Source organism: Nannospalax galili, unplaced genomic scaffold (genome assembly GCF_000622305.1).
Source record: "Nannospalax galili isolate Female #2095 unplaced genomic scaffold, S.galili_v1.0 scaffold632, whole genome shotgun sequence".
Classification (NCBI taxonomy): domain Eukaryota; kingdom Metazoa; phylum Chordata; class Mammalia; order Rodentia; family Spalacidae; genus Nannospalax; species Nannospalax galili.
This window is the reverse complement of record NW_008332816.1, coordinates 555,992-559,666: the sequence shown is the minus strand read 5'-3', so window position 1 is coordinate 559,666 and position 3,675 is coordinate 555,992.

Genomic DNA, 3,675 nt, shown 5'->3' with positions numbered 1-3,675 from the left:
GGATAATAATCAGCCAAAACTCCAATTATATTTATTTATTTATTTACTTATTTATTTATTTATTTATGTTTGGTTTTTGGTCTTTGTGAGACAATATCTCCATGTAGCACCAACTGGCCTGGAACTCACTATGTAGACAAGGCTGACTTTGATCTCACAGAGATCCACCTGCCTCCGCCTCTCAAGTGTAGAGATTGATCAAAGGTGTGTGCCACCACTCCCAACTAAATTAATAAAATTTTTAATTAAAATAAAAGAGGAAGCAGGGCTGGAGAGATGGCTCAGCAGTTGAGGACACTGACTGTTCTTGCAGAAGACCTGGGTTCAAATCCCAGCACCCACATGATAGCTAACAACTGTCTGTAACTCCAGTTCCAGGGGATCTGACAGCCTCTTCTGTTCTTTTGCATTGCATGACACCAGTGCACTTACCTAAATGTAGGCAATACACGCATACACATAAACTAAAAATAATAAAATATTAAAAAAAGAAGATGCGGGTGTCAGATCTCTTGGAACTGGAGTTAGAGGCAGCTGTGAGCCAGCTCGTGGGTGCTGTATCTTGAACCCAGGTCCTCTGCAAGGGCAGTAAGTGCATTACCTTCTGAGCCATTTCTTCAGCCCTTGTAACTTTATTTCTTGGTTTTTATTCATCTTCTTTTCTGTGGCTTTGTGTGTGTGCGTGCATTTATTTGTGTGCAGGTGTGCACACAAGAAGGCCACAGGAGGATGTTGGGTGCCTTATTCCCATGAGTCAAAGTTTCTCACTGAACCTAGACCTAGGCTGATAGCCACTGATCCCCAGCAAATTCCGCATGGGTGCTTCGAATTTGAACTCAGGCCCTCATGCCTACACAGTAAGCATCCCACCCACTGAGCCATCTTCCCAGGCTTGTGGCTTAATTTTTTAAGAGAACATAAACTTTAGGATTTTGGGTTGCTGAGTTCTAGACAGTCAGCAAACACCCATCACCACCATCCATGCTGCAGGCAGGGCAGACAGCACCAATTGATCAGCACTGTAGAGAGCACCCATCCATAGGGACTCTCTCTTCCCACTGGGCAAATGTTCAGGATCCTAATAGTGTGTTCCAAGCCACCACTAGGAAGCAATTAGTCTTAACAAAGAAGCTGAACTGTATTTGCCCATTGCAAATTTCGAACATGACCTTCAGAAATTCCTGGAATCGTGCAAAATGACTCAGAATATATTTCCCTCGGGGAGTCTGACCCTCCTGAATATGAGTTCTTTGCTGAGAACCTCCCAGCAGCACCCTCCCTGTTCCAAAGGGATTTGGAATCATTCTAAACCATCCTCCTCATTTAAAAAAAAAAAAAAGAAAGAAAAAGGGAACTGAAATGCCCAAGATTAAAAGACTCGCTCAAGGTCACAGCATGAATTTGCATCAAATCTGTAGTATAAAATGTAGCAGCTGGGACTGGCAAGATGGTTCAGTAGATAAAGGAGCTTGCCACCAAGACTGACAGACCTGAGTTCGATCCTCAGGACCCATGTGGTAGAAGCAGAGATCTGACTCCTGAAAGTTGTCCTCTGGCCTCCACAGATATACCATGGCACATGCACACCTCATCTCTCTGGGCATCAGTTTCTTCATCTAAAATATGGGGCTAATTGGAATGCTGAGTTCACAGGATAGTGGGAAGAACCAATGATCAATACATGAAGAGTATTCCCTTATTAGGGCCATGGGGACTTGTGGCTCATCCATAGAGCCCCTGCCTAGAATCCCCTAGTGAGGGGTTCAGGTGTGGCTCAGTGGTAGAGCACCTGCCTAGAATCCCCCAGTGAGGGGCTGTGGTGTGGCTCAGCTGTTGTGGTTGTGTTGCATGCACAGGCTCTGGGTTCCCTGGATTCCATCTCCACAGACACACAAAGATCTCAGTGAATTTACCAGATATCCTGGTCATTCTCAGTCCCTCAGAATGATGGAGAACATATATCTTGCAATCAGCTTTTAAGCTTCCCTCACTTGTGTAAAACACATGGTAATTCCTACATACCAGTTACTGTGAATGTCTAAAGGGATCTTGTTCTGAGGGCAAGCATGGGGATCATGGGGAAAGCCCACTGTTCCCTTGGGCAACTGGAGGAAGCTTGCGTCTAAGAGGCAGATGGGCTTAGTGTCAGTTAAAGACTGTCAGTTTGTTTGAGTCACTCAGCTGCTGAATGGGCACAAAGAAGCCGGTAGGTTCCACAGGAGGCTCAGGAAGAAAGTCAAGTGGATGAGTGTAGGAAAAGGCAGGCGGCAGTAACAGAATTACACTCAGAGGGTCCTAAGAGATCATTTTGTATTGACCTTGACTTATCATTTATTGTCCTTATACAAGGACTGAATTACAAAGCGATGCTATAACTTCATTCTGCAACACATTGTCTCTCTCTCTCTCTCTCTCTCTCTCTCTCTCTCTCTCTCTCTCTCTCCCCACCCCTCAACAGGGTGGCCTTAAAATCCCTATGCTTAAGTCAAATATGGCCTCAAATTGTTCTTCCTGCCCCCTCCTCTTGAGTGCCATCGTACCCAATTTATGCTGGGGGTCAAACTCAGGGCTTCAGGACTGCTAGGCAAGCACTCTATTAGCTGAGCTACATCCCCAGTCTTAAGGGTTTTTTAATTTATAATTTTATTTATTGTTCTGATGGGGGGGTACAGGCTTGCCAGTGTGTGTGTGTGTGTGTGTGTGTGTGTGTGTGTAGGTTAGAGGACAATTTCCAGGAGCCAATTCTCTCCTTCCACCATGTGGGGATCAAACTCAGGTCATCGGGATTGGCTGCTAGTGACTTTAATCCCAGCACTTGGGAGGCAGAAGCAGGTGGATCTCTTTATCAAGGCCAGCCTGGTCTACATATTGAATTCCAGGCCAGCTGGGGCTAAAGAGAGACACTGTTTTTATTATTTTCATTTTTATTTTATGTGTATAAGTATAATGACTACATGTATGTAAGTGCATCTATGCAGTGCAATGCCCACAGAAGTCAGAAGAGGGCATTGGATCTCCTGCAACTGGAGTTATGGATGGTTGTTAGCCACCATGTGGGGGCTGGGAACTGAACCTGGGTCCTCTACAAGAGCAGCCAGTGCTCTTAACTGCTAAGCCATCTCTCCAGCCCCTGCTGTCTTTCTTTTTTTTTGTTTTCCTTCTATGTATATGAGTGTTTTGCCTGCATGCATGTAAGCACACCCAGTGGGAGACGGTGCCTTAAAAAAACAAAATTGGCCTTGAATTTGCAGCAATCCTCCCTCTGCCTCCCAAGTGCTGGGATTATAGACCAGATCATATGGGACTGTTTTGTTTTTTGAGACAGGATCTTACTATGTAGCCCCAGCTGTCCTGGAACTTCCTATGTAGACCAGGCTAGCCTGGAACTCACAGAGAATCCACCTGCCTCTGCCTCCCTAGTGCTAGGATTAAAGGCTCAAAGGTCTGTGCCACCGCCTGGCCAGACCTAATTTTAGTGAAAGCAGGTTAACCTTCAGGAGAAAAACCAAGACCATAAATCTCTTCTACCCAATCCCTTTTTCCTCTGGTTAGGCAGAGACGTGTTTGAAATAAAGTTTATTGAAGTTTCTGTCTGTATTTACATATGATACACGGTAAATAACAGAGCCAGGCCCCCCCACCCCACCCTTTCCCCACCCCCAGTGCCTCCCTCCC